Source organism: Euprymna scolopes, chromosome 41 (genome assembly GCF_053919585.1).
Source record: "Euprymna scolopes isolate OS-2025 chromosome 41, ASM5391958v1, whole genome shotgun sequence".
In the NCBI taxonomy this organism is placed as follows: domain Eukaryota; kingdom Metazoa; phylum Mollusca; class Cephalopoda; order Sepiida; family Sepiolidae; genus Euprymna; species Euprymna scolopes.
Window position 1 is genome coordinate 64,843,194 of NC_136522.1, and position 22,397 is coordinate 64,865,590.

Below are 22,397 nucleotides of genomic sequence, written 5' to 3' on the forward strand. Positions count from 1 at the left end.
ATGGTACATGTTGGTATCCCCAAATATATTGTAGCTTCCTTCAGACTTGACAGGCTATGGATACCCGTTTTAAGGATGACTGTGCTTGGAATTTTTGTGGCAAAAGTTGTGCAGCCCCCAACCACACCTCTCCTGAGTCAGCATTGTTGCATACCAGAGGCAAGTGGAGGTTCAGGACGACTGGAAATAATACCAAGATAAGCGGAGAGCACATACAGCGCCAAGAATTCCCAAATGATAACCCATCTGATACTAGCCAGGCTCAACATTGCTTAACTTCGGTGATCAGATAAGAACCAGTGTGTCAACGTGATTATGCCATACAAGTCTCTCTCTTTCTTTCTCTCTCTCTCACTCTCTCTCTGTCTCTCTTTCTCTCTCTCTCCATAAGTTATGAAAATATATATGGCAATTAAGCTTAATTAATGAACCTGAGGTCAACTGTGCCTTTTTTCTGCAAGTTCCCGCCCATTGGCTGAATAGGATAGGCGTGGTGACAACTACAAAGCAGATTGGCTCACTAAAAAATCCAATAGCATGTGTGTATATAAAAACGCGAGGTAAACACAACTTTTCGCATAAGTCTGACGAATTCTCACGGGAATGAAACGCTGAATATTCTCTGTGTAGCTTAATTGCCATATATATTTTTATAACTTACTACCTAGCTCTACCTATGTATTGAGCACTGTTGTAGTAAATACTGAAAATTTATGCATAAAATTATATCTTCGTATATTAATTTATGTGATTAAATGAAGTAGTCATACACACACACACACACACACACACATATATATATATATATATATATATATATATATATATATATGTCTGCTTGTTGAACACAATACTGCAGAGCTGCTTTCTGGTGTGTCAACGTGATTATGCCGTACAAGTCACACTTTCTCCCCCCTCTCTCTCTCTCTCTCTCTCTCTCTCTCTCTCTCTCTCTCTCTCCATATATATATATATATATATATATGCAGAGTTACTTTTTGGCTGACTTCAACATAATCGTTTTCAAGTCCAATGTAAACAAGTTTTTGTTTAGTTGTCCTCTTAAATAATTGAATTCTGCCTAATTTCCACCATTACTGATCATCACGGTGTTGTCTTACTGGCCACCCAACACTCATAAATCCTTACCCTCAAGTGACCTTTGCAAAAAAAAAAAAAATCACAGAAAAAATGGTACATGAAACAATAAGAACACGTGACTGCCACAGGGCTAAATGATCTACTTACCTTTGCAAACAGTTGCATTATGGAGTGTGTACCCCTTGTTGCATACGCATTTGAAGCTTCCTTTTGTGTTGATGCACGTACTCACGAGTGGTGAGCATGGGTCTGTTATGCATTCATCTTTATCTAAAACAACAACAAAAAATCAATGAAAATTAGTTGGTAATCGTTGAAATTTCAGTGACGGTGGCCAAGTCGTTAACGACACGGACTGACGACCTGGGTGTTCCACGTTCGAATCCAGTTCCTTTAACACAAAATTCACTTTCACTTAAAGGTTGCCAACATCCTATCTCGTAAGTATCCGATGTCTTTCTAGAAAGAATTATGACTAGAAAAATATCGGGGAAACCAATGTCAACCATATAATTTTTGGATTCATACGATATTATGATGATTATGATGATAATGATGATTATGATGATAATGATGATTATGATGATAATGATGATTTCCATTTATAGCTGAAAACTCGACCCCCCCCCATCTGTGCGATGAAATCTGTTCCATAGCATTTAAACATTCAGAAATGTTTTCGTTATCTTTTCCTGTTAATTTTGCATATATGTATTAAACTGAATATGGTTATGGTGGTGGTGGTGGTGAGGATTGCGATGATGGTGGTAATGATGGAGATGATGATGATGGTAGTAGTGGTAATAGTGATGGTGATGATGATAGTGATGATAATGATGGATGTGGCGATGATGATGGTGGTGGTGGTGATAATAATGATGATAGTGGTGGCGGTGGTGGTCATGATGATGATAATGATGGTGGATGATGATGATGATGATGATGATGATGATGATGATGGTGGTGGTGGTGGTGGTGGTGGTGGTGGTGGTGGTGGTGGTGGTGGTGGTGACGGCGGCGGCGGCAGCGGTATAAACGCTTGACTTCATGAAGCTACAAACAGATTAATTTTTTAGTTGTACACAATTTCCAATGGAAAAGTCTATCAGGCATTACTAACCAACAGTGTTAACATTATCAGCCGATGAAAGTGTCTAAAAATATCATGAAAATTATCATGAGATCAGAATAAATATGACAAAGTTACAATCGAAGAGTCTATCTGGCATTGTGGTAATGTATACAAGTGAAAATATTAAATAAATTATTACCTTTGCATTTATTTTTATCCGTTAATATCTTGCCATCAGGCATTGTTGTGTTGCCATAGCTGCAAGTCAGGTCCAAACTACCTTTATCCGTTCCGTCAATGATGTAGCCACTCTTGCAAGTGTAAGTAACTGACCCGCCATTCTCTAACAGCTTTCCTGATTGGTTGGCTTCCACATCGGCTGGAATCCAGCAATTTTTCTCTGCAAAAGAAAATAAAATACAAAGATAATCTCACGTGTCTGCGTCATTCTAATTTGGTAAGCAGAAAAGCATATGAAACGACAAAATTCATTGTGAAACAATTTCCATTTTCGATATATTTTCTATATATAATATTCTACTTGTTCCTTCCTTGGTTAGTCCGTTCGTTATGCTTTTAAAAAAAAACACCATTTACAATTTTTGAAGGACAAACTGCATTTAAAAAAAAAGTCAAATTCTCAAATTTTAGCTTTAAAAGGGCCAATCTGGCAAACCTGGACAGGAATATAAGAGTAACCTCCCTTTAGTGTAGCCTTGTTTTCGAATATCATTGTAATAATAATAAATGATTATTGTTGTAATGGTGTGAAAAAGAAATTCATAGTAATTTCGATGTGCAGCAAAATCTTACAGTATAAAAAGGAACATTTGAAAGAAACAGTGCAAAAAATGAGCATTGTCTGCCAAGAGGTGCTGGATTAAAGGAGTAAATTAAAGATTGTCTCTTACAATGTGATTTTGTCATGTGTATTGAACTATGTAGCACAATATTACTTTCTGAATATTTATTAGTATTTATTAATTTGTCTTATTTGGTTTCATTCAATATTTTTAAATCACTATTCTCATAGAAATGTTAATAAACTAATATTTTCTGCATGTTACTGGGGGGGGGGTCTGTCTAAAAAGCTCATTTTTTTTTTTTTTGTGATATCCAGAAAAATGTCAACTTTATTAAAACATTTGTTGATTAAATATATTTCTCATTTTGTAGAATTTCCATGGAACCTAGTAGTTTAAATTATTTATTTTTAAAAAATTTTAATTTTTCAAATCTTTTCTTTTTTGTTTTTTACTTTATTTGTATATGTAAATAAAAATGTAAAAAAATATAAAATTTGATTTAAAAAAAAAAACAACAACAGAAAAAGAATGAACTTTGCAGCAATATTTAGATGCCAGTAAAAATAATATTAAGCATCAACTGAATTATCTCCCCTTATATAGCTTGACTGTTTAGAGAGTCTAGAGCAGGGTTTTCCAATGAGGTCCATACCATCCACCAGGAGAGCGTTACAAGACTTTAGGTGGGCGGTGGCCAAATTTATCGTATAGAGAGTCTCTGGAATCTTGAGGGGGGGGGGCGGTGAAAGACTGGGAGCTTATAGTAACATTACTAGGTATTTCTCAACCCATTTTCTTTGGGATTCACAATTCATGTGGAAACTGATTGCCTCACACTTATTTTTAATTGGAAAAAATAACTAAAAAATCACGTCTCATAATGTCGACAAAACTTCTTAAGAGTGGGGGAAATTATTGATAGTGTTTTCTGCTAGACGGGTGTTTCTTGTGAAAGTTTGGCGAGGGGAGACCATAGATTGGAGCTCAGCCGAGCACCTGCCATGAAAATAACGATAAAGAAGAGACAAACTCGCAACATCTCTTCTGTGAGAAAGAGGTTGCAGGGAAGAGAAAAGGACATCCCCCACAAGGCTACGAAGTCTATTTTGAACTCTATCAAGGCAGGATAAGTCCTTTCTAGCAGCTCCTGCCCAGATGTGTCAACAGTACTCCATCCTTGGACGTACCTGGCTCTTATATAGATAGAGAATTGCATCAGCAGTGAGATATATACTGGATCGATAGAACGAGCCCACCATTTTTCCAGCGGCCTTGGCTACATGTCGTAATAGTATTTATAAAAAAAAAAGACTGAGACTAGCAATATCACATTTGTGAGAAAGAAGTTTAGAAAAGATCAAGGCCATAGGTAGGAGGAAAACAGTCAGCAGAAAGAGACTTCCACAAGTTTGCAGTTCTTGGAAAAAAAACTACTAGAATAGAAAGCTGTATTACAATGAAGCATCAAATCAGAAAATTGATGAAGACAACTAGACCAACAAATAAAACGAGCTGGAACAAAGGAAGCAGGGAATGCATCAGGCAATTCTGAACAACACATACCATAATCATCGTTGTCATCAACTCCGTTAAGTCTCGAAAGACAATGAATACCCATTGTAAGGCTAGCTTCAAGTGTAATGGCGAGGCAAGGGTTGCGTAATCACCAACCACACCTCTCCTCAATTGGCATTGCTTGAGTCCAGTGGCAAGGAGAAGTCCAGAATGACTGAAAACAATGCCGAGATAAACGGAGAGCACATACAACACCTGGAATTCCCAAATGGTCACCTATTTTAGTAAGGATCAGGCTATAATATAGTGATACCAGATGTCATAATAGCATCTATAAAAAAGACTGAGACAAGCAACATCACATCTGTGAAGAGAGATGTTGCAGAGAAGAAGACAGGATGGACTTTATCATACGTTTCTGAATCGACTGAAATGTTGTGAAAATAATGAGGACTATAGTCTGAAGAATCCAAGTAATATAAATATCAGCTCTGTTTTTTTGGGGGCGCCATCGATCTTACCGGTGCAGTTATAGATCGTAGATGACCACGTTTTGTTTGCAAAGCATATGAATCTGTTGACGCCGACAAGTTCGTAGCCCTCGTTACACACAGCCTCTTTTATGGATCCAGTTTCAATGTCGCTCCCTAAGACTTGTCTCAAAATGCTGTTGGGTCCAGCAGTGAAAGCGCTACAGTTCATGGCTAAAAATATATAAGAAAGGTTTTCAGTTAACATTATTATTTAAAAAAAAAAAAAAAAACACTTACAAGGTGTCTTCAATAAGTTTCAAGACTTTTTTGTACAGGCACTTAAAATGGGTGTAGACTTTTGAACATTCAGTCTGTTATTGCTATACATATTATGACTGGCGAATTTTTATGATTTCACGTTCAAATGAACTAGTTAGAACAGAAATTGGAATACACCCTACTAAAGCTTGATTGTCACAGCTGGTGAATTTGAAAAATGCAATCTGGACGTGAGGACACTTTAGAAGAATGACATGCAATAAAATTCTGTTCTAAACTTGAAAAAAAAAAAAATGCCACAGAAACGTATGGAATGCTTCAGACCATTTTTGGACCATCTTGCATGAATCAGGGATCGGTTTTTGAGTTGAATAAAGAATTCAAGAAAGGCAAGAAATCTGTGAGAGATGTTAAGAGGTGTGGGAGGAGTAAGCATTGGTTGGTTGTTTTTGTTTTACGGCATATCAACCCTTTTCGGGTTATTTAATGCCGAATCCAAAGATTTTGAAGAAAAATTTTTTTAATAGAATGTATTTGTTGTTTTCACGTCGGTTTCTATTTAACCCATAGTTGGGACCCTAACAGGTACTACCACTCTGGGTCAGAGTGGACCTGGGAGCAATGGTAATTAAAGGGTGGCTCCACACTCCCCAAAGCCCACAAGCTGGGGCCTCACCACTGGATATAGTTTAAGGTCATATCCAGGACCCCTATTGAGGGACTTTTACCCTCTGCAGGGGGGCAGTCAGCGTATTCTAATGCCCCACCGACAGGGCCAGAGGTAAGGAAGTCAGAACATTAAAGTTGATTGGCCAAATAAAGAATTTGATGGATAAGGGCCATCGTGTGTCGATAAAGACAATAAGTGTATAATTTGATGTCAATGTGGGAACTGTACACACAATTATTCATGAGGAACTGAAGATGCAGAAGATTTGCACAAAGGGTACTCAGAGAAGATCAGAAACAAAGACGTTCAGATCGTGCAGTCCAAACCTTGCTCATTGTGATTTTTGGTTATTCCCTAAGCTCAAGGAAAACCTTAGAGGTTGTCGTTATGAGACAATTGGGGATATGAAAGAGGTTGTGACGTGGATCATTGACATGCTCATACAAGAGGACTTCCACGGGGGCCTTCCAGAAGTTGTTGGAATGGTACAACAAGTGCGTTGCATCCAGAGGAGATTACTTCAAAGAGAACTAGAGACTGATGTGTGTACTATCAATAAAAGTCCCCATACGAAAAAAGTCTGGAAAGTATTTTTCTTTATTTTGTCCGAGTGTTTGGAGATGTATGTTGAACAAAAAAAAAAAGTGGTAGTAGGCAGGCAGGCAGGCTCGAACCCGTGACGTGAAGGAGGAAAAGAATGTGAAAAAAAAAACGTGACGTCTTTGGGCTTGACGATGAATGCCCTGGAAAAGTCACCATCACCAAACCGGAAGTGACGTAGGTTTAAATTAAGGCTAGACAATTGAAAAGAGGGGATGACTTTCGAAAACATCGGTGAAAAAAGCGATCCCCCCCCTGTAGAAAAGTGCCCAGTTGAGGATGAAGAAATAATTGTTTTTGGCCAATTTTTCGATATTTGTCGTCCAAAGGGCCGAGCTTCCAAATGATACCAATTTCGTGAAAATCCGTTGCCGCTGTCCAAAGTTTTAGGCAAACGTACATACATACATACATACATACATACATACATTTAAACAGACAGGTGAGATTTATATTATAAATTTTATATATATAGATGACTTGTTTCGGACGAAGATGTTTTTTGGCCTTACCTTCTGTTGAGCGACACACATAGAAACCCAAGATGTATAACATTGTTGGCTGTCTTAGTGTTAACAAAACGGTCTGTCAAGAAATAAACCTTTTTTAGAAATGAATAAAGATCGGTATATAACTTTCTGTTATTTAATAAAATATATACGGTATAAGCACGTAGACACACCGGTTCCCGTCCGATCACCAAAGTTAAGCAATGTTGGGCCTAGTCAGTACTAAAAAATTAATTACCATTTGGGAATTCTAAGTGCTATACATGTTTTCCTCTTATTTTGACATTGTTTTCAGTCAGTCTTGGGCCTCTCTTTGCCAATGGACCAAATAGTGCTGATTCAGGGGAGGTGTGGTTGGTATTGCGCAACATTTGCCTCACAATTACACACGCAGCTCCTCTTACAAGGGTGTCCATTGTCTCTTGAAGTTGAACAGAGTCATCGAGTTAATAAAAGAACGGATTTGATGTACGTGATTTCTTACTAGTCTTCTCGACCGTGGCATCCTCATGCTTTCTGGGTTTGGTTTTGATGGAGATGGTGTTGGGCTCGGTCTTTCTCTTTCATCATCTTTTTGTTGAGATGTCTGGTGGTCACACGTCTCTTCTGTATCTGGCCCTACATTTGCTGGTACCTCACTGTACAATTGTTATGGCTGGTTAGACCGGTGATGGTAATGGTTCTGTTGTTGTTGTTGTTGTTGTTGTTGTTTTGTTTTTTTTTCTTTTAATTTATGCTATTCCGTCGATACTTCTTCGTCGTTGGCACTTTTGAAATAGTGTTTGAATAAATTTCAAACACTATTTCAAAAGTGCCAACATTATTTTATTGAAAAAATTTTGTTATTAGAAATTTTTAAAGGCCAAAAACGATATTATCGTTTTTCTGTAAAACAAATTATTATTTTTCTGCAAAACAAATTATTTACCTTAAAGAAATGGACACACAAGCTTTAAACCATATGAGTTCCTTTTCAACTGTTTTTTTTTTTTTTCCGGTTTGTTTTTTTGTTTTCATTCATGGAAAAATTCCGAAAAGCACCATTATTAAAACTTATAAACTTTGAATAAACAAACTGTTTTGAAATCACGTTAAGATTCAAATAATTTGCCCGGTGGACTGATTCTCAGAAAATACAAATTTAAAAAAATAATAATGATAATGTCGTTCATCAAATTCCGTCTGTGTTTTTACAGTTTTACGTCAGCTGATATTTGGGTTTGACGATGAATGCCCTGGAAAAGTCACTTCTGATTTATGTTTAGTTTTAAAATATGCAAACGAAGAAATGATTTGCAGCAATCTTAAATAGTATCTCTTCTTTTATTGTAAATTGAACTCATTAATAAAAAAGATTAAAATAAAATGGTAAGGTACATCAGGGCTTGAACAGGGTATCATTTGATCTGTAATCGAATGCTCTATCACTGAGCTATATTTTCCGTTGCTAATAATTCTGTTCTTTTTTAACAAGAAAAGATTTGTTGAGATTTTATTATCTCCCTTGCTATTGTAACGTAAAATATTATCCTGTAAAAATTCTCTTTTATCTATAAGAAAGAAAAACTATTTTTAGGATCGGATTTTTTCGATTTTCGATACTTATCAGATGAATTTCCGTACAAAACATATCTAAGAACACTGCCAGATATACAAATTACTTTTGTATGAAATTTGCAAAATATAGGATCAACCGTTTCGGAATCTATGAGAAAGGAACTCACGTACACACACAAAGTGACTTTTATGTAATAGTAGAGATACAGGGTGGAATGATAAAAGTTGTTGCACTAGAAAAGATGACATGATTCCATTTCCCTCTGATGAAAACGGGTTTTCTTTTTTTTTGTTGCAGACAATCTACTAGTTGGGCAGCTGTGTATAAATCCCATGAGCGATAGGAACCTTCTATTATGCCTTAAAGTGACACAACGTTCAACATGCTCTCTACCGATCCAAGTTATGGCAACAGGACCATTTAAAATGTATCGCTGGATTGCCACGAATAACAGAGATGTGCCTAGGGTTATGGTCTTTGGTGTGGTTTCAAGTGAGGGCCACATCATGCCCCTCATATCCCTGAAGTCAGCTTGAAAGTAACACCAAAATGTATCTGAAGAGTGTGGTGATTCCCTGGAGCAATCAGGTGGCCACCAGCAGACCCTGGGTGTGGCAGCAGACTTGGCGCCGGCCCACAAGTCCAAATAGACCCAGGCTTGACTTCAGAAGGAGTGCTACAACTTTGTACACTTCTCTCACTGGCCCCCCTCCTCCCCCCGACCTGAATTCGCTGGACTATTTCGTTTGGTCATATGTCAAGAACATCACCAACATGACCTCCCACAAAACCAAAGCCAGCTTGATCGCTACCATCCGCCGAGTATTCGCCGAGATCCCACTGGCACTTGTAGAAAAGGCATGATCCCAGTTCTGGACCTGTATCGAGACGATGATTGAGGCTGAAGGCGGCTACATTGAATAAATGTCAGCTCTACTACATGATCAATTTACCTGAATTGATTTTTTTCAATAAAAGTTTTAAAATAAGACTGTAGTGTTGTGGGATGTGAAGACCAAAGGACAAAATAAAAGAAGGGAAATTTACCCTCAAAAAATGCCCCCCCCCCCCACTCTGTCACTGTTCTGTTTGAAATAAACTTTTGCTAAAAACTGGACAATGGCGTCTGAATCGTTTTGTGTGTACAAACGATCAACAACCTGGTTTCGACCACGATTACACTACAGGTGTATAAATGAGTTTTATGCACGCTCGGTTTTAAATATCTTACCTTGGCAAGTAGGCGGTTGTGTCCAGTTTCCTAGCTCGCTGCATTCGGTGGATCGTGTTGAACTCGGATTCAGAAATCCATCAAAGCACCTATAAGTGACGGTTGACTCGTAAGTGGTATCTTCTGCACTGGTGATGTACGCGTTTTCGACAGACGGAAATATTCCACAGGAGATGGCTGGTTGACAAGAAAAAGGAAAATATAGATCATTGTGATTAGTACCGGATATTAGGGTTAAAGAGTGTACAGTAGAAATTGGACAATATAGTAATCGTTAGTAATGGAAATTCGGTAAATTTGTTAACTTAAGTGGAACGGCTCTTTTTTTTTTTTTTTTTTTTTTTTTTTTACATAGGCATCACCACATTATCAAGGCCAAGAGGCCACTCAAGGATAAGGGTTAAAGAATGTACAGTAGAAATTGGACATTATAGTAATCATTAGTAATGAAAATTTGGTAAAGTTGATAACTTATATGGAACGGCTCATCAAGAACTTTTTTACGTTAGACTTGAAGACAACCATATTGTAGTCAGCCGGAAAGCAGGAAAACGGAAGACAATTCCACAGGCGTGCAGTTCTAAGAAAAAAGCTTTGTTCATGGAATCTACGTTTAGGTTTAGGCACAGATAAAGAGTGGGGGGAATTATTGATAGTGTTTACAGCTAGACGAGTGTTTCTTGTGAAAGTTTGGCGAGGGGGGACCATAGATTGAAGCTCATTCGAACACTTTCCATGAAAATAACGATACATCAGAGACAAACTCGCAACATCTCTTCTGTGAGATAAAGGTTGCAAGGAAGAGAAAAGGACATCTCCTACGAGGCTACAAAGTCTATTTTGAACTCTATCAAGGCAGGCCAAGTCCTTTCTAGCAGCTCCTGCCCAGATGTGGCAACAGTATTCCATCAAGAACTTGTTTGCGTTGGACTTGAAGACAACCATATTGTAGTCAGTTGGAAAGCAGGAAAACGGAAGACAATTCCACATGTTGAAATGAAGTCAAAAAATATCTTGTGTGAATTTATTTTTATGATTTTAATTACAAAGAGTCTTATAGTACTTAAGAGGCATTAAATTATTTTGGAATTCTTTTTGAGATAAGTAATTTCGTATAATTTATTATTTTTTTAATAACCATAACCAGCAGTTTAACCCAGCTTTGCTCGGGACCTATGTACTGTTCATAACTTGATGTGCATATATATATATATATATATATATATATATATATATATATATATATATATATATATATATATATATATATATATGAGCAAACAGTTAATAAAATATGTTAAAAATATGTTCAAACAGTTAATAAATAATTTCCTATTTGGTTTTATCGAGCTTTTACATCTGGCTGAGATAATTTTATAAATATTATTTCTTTAATATTTATAATATACTTTAATTTTACCATCTTGGATCATTTTGGTAAATTCAATTGTAATTTTTATTTTATATATATATATATATATATATATATATATATATATATATATATATATATATATATATATATATTAAAAAGTTTGACTCATTTCCAGGTAACTTACATCTAAACTTTCAAGTGTTTAGACCCAAAATTGGCGGAGGAGTTTTGTAGAGTTTTCAAAGGTCAAATCGTTGAACTTTGACTCCTTGACAGCCAAATTTCTGGCCGAAAACCGATTAAAAAGATTTTCCCAAATCTCGATGAGTTCGAATACCCTATATATTAAATTTAATGTCTGTAGACCAAAACCTGAGAGAGGAGTTTAGTAGGCAAACATTCTTAAACAAATATATGTATATGCGCATACATATATATATAGAGAGAGAAAGAGGTTTGTGTTTACTATAAATTATTAAGCAAATATTACACAAGTATAAATCATGTAGAATATCTGCATGAATATAATTACACATAATAGTTAACTAAAGATGATCATCCTATAAGAAAACCGAAAAAACTAAAAGGGAATTAATTAAAATGAATGTTTAAAAGAATATGCAAATTAGTTAGATTTTTTACAGATGAATGCAATTCCACGGCCCATATATAACAAAGTTGTATTTTCATTTTAACTAAATAAAAAAAAAAGGTTTTTTAATATGAATATCAATACAAAAAAAATGGTAGGAGTATAGATTGCATTATATTTATTTACTTAAAAACGATAATAACGACTCCCTAATTTGCAATTATATTCAAAATGGCGTTCCGATTGCATTCTAAGAATAAATGAATAATGGAGTGCCAGAATGTCCTTAGTTTTTATTGTTCTCATCTTGAGTGTCATTTTCGCAACGTTTCGGTCGATGTAACCTCCGACTTTTTTCAGGCATATCTTGTTAAACTCAGGAATGTTTATGTAGAACTTGGAAATTTGAACAGAATTTTGAACGGAACCCTATATTTACTTCACAAGAGAGGGAGGAGGTAGCATGCTCTTGATCTGTCAGCCATAACACTGAGAACTGAACCTTCAACCTTCAGGAAAATATCACTTTAACATTCGATTTTTTTCCCCAACTATCTTGACCCTAACCCTAACCCTAACACCACTGCTCCTCGGGACCTTGCCCATTGTTTTTTATTACATTAAAACACGATCAAGAGAGGAAGCTAATTTGGCCAAGTCACTAAATTACATCGCGAGTTTGTTGCGAGAAAAATATTCTGGATAGGCAATCATTTTGTTGTTTTTGTTAAATATTATTATATGAAGAATAATTTCGAGTTAAAATCTATTGAGAAATACACATTTTGTATTGAGAAATACAGACTTTAAATATGTAAACATTAAATGAGGTGGCCATTTTGGATAATTTATTATTCTTTATGTTAATCTCTATCTCTATTATATAAAGTCACTTTGTGTGTGAGTTCCTTCCTTATAGATTCCGAAACGGTTGAGCTTATCTTTTGCAAATTTCGCACAAGGGTAATTTATATGTTTGGCAGTGTTCTTAGATATGTTTTGTACAGGAATTTATCCGATAAGTATCGAAAATCGAAAAAAAAAAATCCGATCGTAAAAATAGTTTTTCTCTCTAAAAAAAAAAAAAGAAAAAGAAAAAAAAAAGAGTCTTTCTCTCTCTAAAAAAGAATTTTTATATAGGAATATTTTATGTTACACCGGCTAAGGGATATAACAAAATCTCAGCAAATCATTTCTTCTTTAAAAAAAAAAAATATAGATTTATTATCATCTGGAGATATAGCTTAGTGGTAGAGCACTCGACTACAGATCGAATGATCCTCTGTTCAAGTCCGGGTGTATCTCACCATTTTATTTTGATTTTTTCTTATGAGTTCAGTTTACAATAAAAGAAGAAGAGGTACCATTTAAAATCACCACAAATCATTTCTCCATTTGCATATTTTAAAACTAAACATTAATCAGAAATGAATTTTTCAGGGCATTCATCGTCAAGCTCAAATATCAGCTGACGTGATATTATAAACAAACACAAACGGAATTTGATGAACAACATTATCATTATTATTATTAATTTTTTTTTTTTTTTTTTTTTTGAATTAGTCCACCAGGCAAATTATTCCTCGTGATATATAATAATCAATAAAGGATTGCTTCTATAATAATACATACGCAATCTGTATAAATTAAAATAGCATGTTTAAGCATATTATATAACTGGGCAACGCCGGGCGGACAGCTAGTGTTTACATATTTAAAGTCTGTGTTCCTCAATACAAAATGTGCGTTTCTCAATAGATTTTAACTAGAAAAAAAATCCTCATATAATAATATTTAGCAAACAAACAACAAAAAACTTTTAAATGCTTACACGCAATTTGTTTTTCTCGCAATGAACTCACGCCGTGATTTCGTGACATTAAACCGATAATCCACTCGACAAAACTTACGCTGACAAGATGGATACAGCCTATTGCTCCAGACTCCTCCTACGTTGCAAACGAGCGACTGTGTTTTCGTTTTTCTGTATTTTTCGTGTTGGAAGACGTGACCACGACTGCAGGAAATCTCTGTCGTCGCCATGAAAGCATTGTCAACGCCGTTCGATCTCACAATTGTCCCGTTGGAAACATAATCTTGGATCTTTGGACAGGCTACGAAAGAAAGAGAAAAACCAACAAATGGAAAAAATCAATTAGGAAATCGCTCCAGACAAGGTATGAAGCCACTTGATGTAAGGAGCTAAGAAAAAAATAGTACTTCAAGGTAAAATAAAAATGAAAAAAAACCCAAAGAAAACGCTAATTGAATGCTACTGAGCCTAAGCTTATTTCCTTTATTAATTGCAAGAAATCTTCTCAACCACAACAGCTATGGCTAATGATACATTACCTGAAAGTACTTCGTTCGGCGCTTATGTCAACGGATCATTAAATCTAAGGGAGATAACTAGCATAAACATAGCAAAACTTAGCATATTTTGCAAGATAGCATTTGGGACACTGAAATAATCAATAGAATAATAAACGAATGTTACATGAAAAAAAAAAAATGATTACACGATTACTGTAGCCGAATTCTGGAAATTGCTGAAGCAGTTTATGAAAAGGAAACAAGTCAGCAAAGTTAATCAACGAACTTAAAAATATAACAATGTTAACAAAATAAACTTATTAATTAACGTACGCAAAACAAAAGTAAACGATGTTAATTAATCCACAACAAAAATTAAATAAACTTGTTTGAAACGGTGGCAATTAATCAAAAATAAACATTAAATAAACTTGTTAATTAACGAAAATAACGAAACGTTTTTGAAGGCGATTTTGAAGTATTTAAACCGTCAAATGTAATTTTTTTTAAACGAAAATGAAAAATTAAAAAATAAGAAATTTGTTTTTCTTTATTTTAGGTAACCAGTCATTTCTGTCTATGATTAAAGTTTTTATAAAAAAAAAAAAAGGACAAAATAACAACGTTCAAAGATTCTACACAAGATAAAGTGTTCGTTTTTTTTTTGGGGGGGGGTCTTAAATAAGGGAAGCATTTTTCATTGTTATTTAACATTGTTATATTTTAAGTTTGTTGATTAATTTCCAGAATTCGACTACAGTAATCGTGTAATCATTTTTTTTTTCGTGTAATAGGGTCTCTACCGGTCTACCGACATTTCATCACCTGTCATTTAATCACCCGACTATTGATTACGGACATGAAATCACTAGACATTTATCACATTTTTCATGAATTGGACACTTAATCACTCGACACCAAGACAATTAATCACCTCCCAAGGAAAAAATAAAATTTATTTATGTAATAATGTTATGTGATTATGTTTTTATTACGTTAAATTTTTAGCCCCTTTGACAATTTTGGAGTCGGTAATTCTTTTTTGGCACGCCAGGACACCAGCTCGCCAAAAAGTACGCCACACGCCAAATTTCATTCCGTCATAAAAACAACTTTCTGCAGAAAAAAAACAAAAAACTTATTTTTACATTTTTATCTCACGAATAAACATAAAATTATATATTAAAAACCGCGTTTATTATTTTTTAAATCAAACAACGGAGTTGAAGTACATGTTTTCGATTGTAAAACAAAACTATTTTTTTTTTTTTGATAAATCTCTGTTTGGCGTACTCATGAATTATTTTTTCTAAAGAATAAAATTGAATAAAGTTTATTTTTACAAGAATGTTTAGACATTTATCTAGCGAACAAGCATAAAAATATATTATTCACTGTAGAGAACCTAATGTTGAATTTATAAAATTATTTTCATATAATGGTTTCAATTAAAGTTTAAACTTCAAAAGTCAAATACCACGGTTCAGTTTTCCTTTAAACAGAAACATTCATTTCAAACGCGCCCTCTTTTTATCAAAGAACATACTGTTAATTTTATATGCCGGGCCCTTCTGCATGTGTGGTGATAAAACTTCTGAAATGCACTTGTGATCTCAGACTGTATATCGAGTTTTGACTTATCGGAGGCATTCCAATACAAACCTACTTAAGAACATTCCAAAACACGTAAAGTACATTTGTGTGAAATTTCAAAAATATACATTCAGCAGTTTCTTAGTCCATAGGGATCACACACACACACACACACACACACACACACACACACACACATACACACACACACAGTGCCTTCTATTATATAAAGAGCAAATGTCTGTCTGTGTGTTAATATGTCCGCTAAAACTTTTCTCATGCGCATCGTACATGCCCCAACGCGGCATCGTTAGAAAAAGCGATCTCTTGGGCAAAAAGTATTTAAAAAATTGAGAAAAAATCGTTCATTATTTTGTGTAGAAATACCGTTTTGTTTGAAAGGGGGGATCAGATAAAAACCTCTCTTTCGCCGCGATTTGCAAACTACGCATGCGCCAACTTTTGGTTTGTCTTTTTTTTTTCCCCGACTAGTATTTTAGTAAATACAATACTATTAATCGAGGTTACTTTTTTTTCCGACTTGAGTCGAACTTCTCTTTAGCGTGAAATCCGTTTTTATGACTATTTCGTTCGTCAAAACTTGTATTCCTTAGAAAGGTCAACCGTTGCGTTGTACTCTTTTTTTTTTAGTGAGTTTTTTTCCATTTCTTCATCAAACTGTTATATTTGACGTTCATCTTCGTCGCCAACTGTTATGCTTGCAGGTTGAACCAAATAACGTATAAGGCAATACAAATGAAGACTCAACAAACAAAGGTAGATCAATAAGAAGTGAATTAGGAAAAGTATATTTACAGTATATTTACATAATGGTTGTCAAGTAACAGAGTCTTCGCTGGAGAACATATCTGCTCTCGGCTCGGCCTTCGGTGGCTTCTGGTTAACACACACTCAGACTAACCGACTTGTTATTTATGTGTAATATTATCCACATATGTAAATGAGTGGGTGCCACCACAACACTACGCATGCGCCAATTTTTGTGATATTTTTTTCGTTTTAAATAGCTAAATTTGCGGCATCTGGATAATCGTACGTACATAAATAAAAGCGTTCGCTGACTAACTTGAGTTATGCGAGTTCGCGCCCAGCACGCGTCAACTTTTTTTTTTCTATTTTTTTTTTTTTTTTTTTTTTTTGCTCACAAAATTTTGCTTTCTGTTTCGCTTATGGCTGATGACACCTGAGTCCCGTTTTTGTTTGTTTGTTTGTTTGCTTGTTTTTGTTTTTTAATGTCCCCACCCCACCTCTGTTGTCACAGTTTTATTTTTTACGACCGGGCAACGCCGGGTAACCCCCCCCCCCCGCCGCTAGTTTATATATAAGTGGAGATTTACAATGTTAGAACAGATCGCAATTCCCAAAAAAATAAATTGATTAAAAAAAAATGAAAATACTTTTTGGAACTTAAAATGCTACAAAAAAAATGCATAATTCGGATGTTTTTATTGTTTTCGCTTAAAAAATGAATCCTCATTGTAAAGAATTGTTCATCGATTAAGTAAGGATGGAGAAGAAAATGTACTCACACATCGAGAAAGTTGCACTGAAGCGAACCGATAGATGCCTTGCGAAACTGGTCAATTCCAAACGAAGGACATTCGTCGTTATATGTATTTTATCATTAGAATTTAGACTTTTTGTCACATTCTTCAAAGCGGTGTTACCATCATAAATCTGTGTAAGGAACAAAATAAAAACGGCTTTCCTTAAGATGTGCATTAAGTTTGGTTTACGGCATATCAACCATCTGTGGGTTATTAAATGTCGATTAAAGTAGTCAAATATAAATTGCTCTTAGAATATATTGCTCACAAAATATTTTGCGTTTAAAATATATTGCTTTCAAAATACATTTCTTTTCAAATACATTGCTTTCAAAATACGTTGCTCAGAAAATACATAGCTTTTCAAATAGATTGCTCTTAGAATATATTGCTTTGAAAATACATTTCTCTGAAAATACATTGCCCTCAAAATACATAGCTTTTCAAATACATAGCTTTTAAATACATTGCTTTTAGAATACATTACTTTGGAATATATTGCTCTGAAAATGCATTTCTTTGAAAATGCATTTCTCTGAAAATGCATTGCTCTGAAAATACATTGCTCTGAAAATACGTTGCTTTCAAAATACATTGCTTTCAAAATACATTGCTTTCAAAATACATTGCTTTTACATACGACATGAAAGTAAACTGAAATTCTGGGTAGAGCTCCATCATTCTAGTAATTATAGGATCAATCGACTCATAAAAAATAATTTCAAAAACTATCTGGCAAATATACTCGGTGGACCAAGTGTAAGAGAGACACAGACAATTGCACTTATAGGAACAATTAGAATCTTAAAAAGCTCTCTTGGTTGAAATGTATGAGATAACGAGTGAATATCTGGCATCTGACAGGACGCCTCATCTCCGGCTGGAACAAAATAATTCTAAAATTAAAAACAAAAATTAATGTTCTCCACGGATCGGAAGTTTCATGAAAGAAACTCTCTTTATGGAAATTTAGTTTGATGTTAGGCATGTGTGCGTGTGGGTGTGGGTATGGGTGTGGGTGTGGGGGGGTTCTTTTGAGTTGTGGTAAAGAGACAAGTTGTGCTTATTAAATAATATGACAAAGAGGGGGGGGGGCAACTTACCTCGAAAACGTCACCTGAGTCTGTGAGATTGAACCAATCAAAATCGAGGCTGACGAAGCGAGTAAGATTGGGGACTGTGATTATCCAACTGCATTGCACGTTATTTGCATCTACGCTGGAATTTGGATCGACGGCGTTGAAGCCGGGAGAACTGATCTGTCCGAACGCTGCTTCCAAGTTTACTTTGCATCCTGAAAAAAAATAAAAAAAATAAAAAATAAATGTTTATTTTTCACATTTCTAAATTTTTTAGCATTTTATAACAATCTATATATTAATACGATAGCGTGTTTGTTATTTTTCTGTGTCATGCTTACATCCGGGTCGTTTAATTGTAATGTATTTCCATTTCTTGTTATAAATAATTTTACCAAGAATTCTTCATAAGTTTTGGTTTCGGTTTCGATTATGGCTGAAGGAACTCAAGTTATATATATATATATATATATATATATATATATATATATATATATATATATATATATATATATATATTTCATCAGTTTTTGTTTCAGTTTCGATTCAAGCTAATGCACCCAAGTCATATGGATATATTTTTTTTATTTTTGAAATCGCAACTTTATAATATTTAAAAATCGATAGAACATTAAGTCTATAATAATATATACAAAATCGGCAAGAATTAAAATATCATATTTAAGCGTACTTTACAACTGGGCTTTACCGGGCGTCCGTCCTAGCTTAGATAAATACTTTTGCAGTTTTAACAAAAGAGCTACAATAATGTCAGAGCGTCTCCATTTACACTGAACATCTACAAAATGCCAACATCAATATATTACATATGAATGAGTCCCCTGTGGAATATCCACAGGTCCCACTACTTCATATGATTTGGATTTATCCGACTACTATTCTCATCTTTAGTGTCATTTTCACAACCTTTCAGTCGATGTAACCTCCGACTTTCTTTAGATGTATCTTGTCAAACTTGGGAATCTTTCTATTTAACTTGGGAATCCGCACAGAATTTTTAACAGTTCTTGCGCAAAGACCTGTGGTGTAGTGGATAAAGTAGTTGGTTAAATTTAGTTTTCCAGTTACACTCTTCTAGAGGTTTATGGTTGAAGGTCCAATGTTCAGTGCGGGCGACGTTCAATATACGATTATGAAATACTTTGCACTTTTACCCATTCGTGGCTGACGGAACGAGAACATGCTACTTTCTCCCCGGATTAAATAAAAGGGCTTTCTTAGAAATTCCATGCAGATTCACAAGTTTGATTAAAAGATTCTTGAGTTCGATAGAAAGATTTCTGAGTTCGACATGATACACCTAAAGAAGGTCGAAGTTTACATCGACTGAAACGTTGTGAAAATAGCACTCAAGATGAAAACAGTAGTCTGAAGAATCCGATATCATTCCTCATCCCAAAAATTAAGCAATTGTCTTTGTTTTATGATTTTGTTATGATATGGGGGCACTTTGGTGATCGTCTCATCAGTAAAAGATATGATTCTTGAATGGGCTTCACTAGAATTTTGGAGACGAGGAGTAATTGTTGTTTACATTGTTTTTCTTTGGACTCAGTATGGCTGTTTTCATTTTAACGATGTTGAAGACACGAATGGCATGTGGATAGAGTATATTTGGGTGAAAAATCTATTGAGAGTTATATATTAGTTTTATTTTATTTTATTTTTTTTTTTTGGAATCCTTTGAAATGAGGTTTTATAATTTGTGTATTCATTCTTTTTGCGGACTGTTATCCTCATCTTTATAGTTGTTATTTCACCACGTTTCAGCCAACTCATCCTCTGGCCTTCTTCAGGTGGTTAACTGCAACGGGATAGGAATGCTGAGACTTGTAACTGTATCCCCTCCTAATTACTGCCTTCCATAGTTGTTGTTGTCTCACCACGTTTCTTGGTCAACTAATTTTCTGTCCACTACGCCACAGGCCCGTAACATAGTGGATAGAGGCGTTGAGTCTCTACGGTTCTAGGTGAGCATTGTCTGAAGATAGCAGTTTCAATCCTATCCAAAGCAGGTCAGAGGATTAGTTGGCCAAAAACCTGGTCAGATGACAACAACTATGGAAGGCAGTAACTATCAAAGAACCTACTGTTGATGATTTTATATGCCTGGCCTTTTGACTTGTGTGGTAATAAAACTTCTCAAATGCACTTGTGATGTTAGGCTATATAAGGTGTTAACTTTGGTCAAAATTGCTTGTTCCTTCTTTCATCAGATTTTTTCGACTACCACTGAAACTGGCTTAAAAGAAAACATAGAAAAGTTTTGTACACATTTTCATGTTTAAAAATATATTGTACAAAAATAAGTAACACTTGAAACAATAACATTTTATTTATTATTTTATACAAAAAATAATCAAGTATAACTTATTTCTGTAAAACTAAGATTACTTAATTTGAATTAAAACAGGAAGTCCAGTTTGTTGGCTAATTAGTTAATTAATAACCCTTGATTGTTAATTATGAATTAAATAACAACCATAGTTTGTTTGTTTCATATAAGATTCATATTGGAAGTCATATCGACGGTTGATAAGAAGATAAATTAATTAACACATAGCCATTTTAGTTTTACACATGATCAGACGAAGAGGGAGAAATACACGTAAAACACTCGTTTATATACAAAGAAAAGATAATTCCAAGTTACTCAAGACATTAAATGATACCTCATCACAAACCTAGACAAGGTGAGGCAACTTTTCATGTGGTTCAAGGGAGATCATTGTTGCAGTTTTCACAGCATCAAACCCAACTAACATTGACAAATTTCCCATACAGTTTAGTAAGCAGGGGATTTTTATATAAATTTCAAGTTTTTATTTGATACCACTTCCGGCGGATTTCGAGTCGCCTATTGTTCTGGATTGCCTCATGAACCTCATATATATGCAATCCCTCTCCCCCTTCCGTCAAACAGTACATACCTTCTTGAGTCTCTAAGGTTCTAGGTAAGCATTGCCTGAAGATAGTAGTTTCAATTCTACCCAAAGCAGGCCAGAGGATTAGTTGGGCAAAAATCTGGTAAAACAACAACTATGGAAGGCAGTAATTATCAAAGAATCTTATGTTGATTTTATATGCACCCCCCCTTTCAAACAGTACGTACCTTCTTGATAAGTCAGAGTGAAACTGGCTTCACAGGCTTCATTTCCGACGGTCAAATAAATATGGATGCTGTTTGTATTGGAAATGAACACTTGATTCTCAGCTGAATACGTCAGTTTGACCACCATGACGTCTCTGTACCAGATAGCTAGGGAATTCCCTTCGTGGTTATGAAGAACCAACTTGGAGAGCTGAAGAATTGAAAAATATCAGATGCTGATTGCTACGTTATGCGGGTTATCAGATGAGATGTTTGCGATAATGAGCGGATAAGACGAAAGCTGATTCATAGCATGCTTTATTTTTGAAACGACATTGCAAGAAAAATCAACAATAACTAAGGGCAATAACTCTTCTCTACTTCCGAGTTATACAAGGAGATACCACTATACTGATATAAAAAAAAATAAATAAATGTCAAAGAGATTGTTGGTTGTAACAAAAAAGAAAATAATATCTGCATTGTATACGGCATAATCACGTTTGACACACCGGTTCCCGTCAGATCACCAAAGTTAAGCAATGATGAGCCTGGCCAGTACCAGATGGGTAACCATTTGGGACTACCAGGTGCTGTATGTGCTCTCCGCTTATCTCGGCATTGTTTCTAGTCATCCTGGATTTCTCCTTGCAACTGGACTCAAGCAGTGCCGATTCAGGAGAGGTGTGGTTGGGGATTGCGCAACCCTTGCCATGCAATTACATGCGCAGCTGCCCTTACAAGGGGTATCCTTTGTCTTTTGAGACTGAACGGAGGCATCTGATCTGATGAGCATTGCTCTTCGGTGTCGGCTGATCCGTACATGCTGTGAAATTATAGAATACTCCATGTCCACCACTTTTCCTATCTATGATGTGCCTTCAATAAGTTTCCAGACATATTTGTATGGGCACTTTTATTTCTGGTATACATATGAAATTCTAGTCCCCC

General features: G+C 35.2%; 1 pseudogene; it reads left to right on the top strand.

Annotated features, from left to right (window-relative positions):
• Window positions 1-21,930: 21,930 nt before the first annotated feature.
• LOC145266842 (5S ribosomal RNA) lies at window positions 21,931-22,048 on the top strand (annotated as a pseudogene).
• The last annotated feature ends 349 nt before the right edge of the window (window positions 22,049-22,397 follow it).